Source organism: Penaeus monodon, chromosome 20, assembly GCF_015228065.2.
Source record: "Penaeus monodon isolate SGIC_2016 chromosome 20, NSTDA_Pmon_1, whole genome shotgun sequence".
Lineage (NCBI taxonomy): Eukaryota > Metazoa > Arthropoda > Malacostraca > Decapoda > Penaeidae > Penaeus > Penaeus monodon.
The window spans coordinates 24,977,182-24,977,889 of NC_051405.1; positions in this window are offsets into that span (position 1 = coordinate 24,977,182).

A 708-nucleotide genomic window follows, 5' to 3' on the forward strand; every position below is an offset into this window, starting at 1 on the left:
AGTTGATGATTCAGATTTAGATATTTTCGTGTTATTGCCAGGGGCCTCAGTATCGATGATTTCCCTAATAGAAATTATATGTTGTTTAACCCTCATATGGATTTTTGGGCTGGTTTGATAGTTTGACGTTTGATGGTGTGTGATTTAAGGTACCACACTAAAAGTAATGTTAAATACCCTGGGGCTAATTTTAAGGATAAATGAAAACCGTTTGTTGAATAACTTATAACTAATCTAGCAGATACAGTAAATGACAAAAAATATTTTGAGTAAGCATAATAAATAGTCTGGGGTGTATTAAGTGCATAGATATTATCAAAGTAATATCTATATTAAAGGTGTTATGTACCCTGGGGCCATCTGAAAAATAACATATAAGATATGTGGCAAAGTTATTTTTTTATTGTGTATCAAGTCTGAGAATTTCTGCCAGGGCTGTTGATAGAATGGGAGTCTATGTAGATCACAGAATCTGTAGTCGCTTATCTGGGGAAGCAAGTTAATTTGTTTTAAAAAATGTAGGGTTCCATCTGGAAGCATTTAGGACTGTTTTCTAGGATAAGAGAAGCACGTTTGGACACTGTCACTGAATTTCTTGATTCCCTTCTAAAGATTTCTCCTTAGTGGTAAGTGCCCCGCGCATATTAGTCTTTACCATGTATCGTATTTATATCTGGAGATCTCTAAGGAAAGCATATCATTTACGTC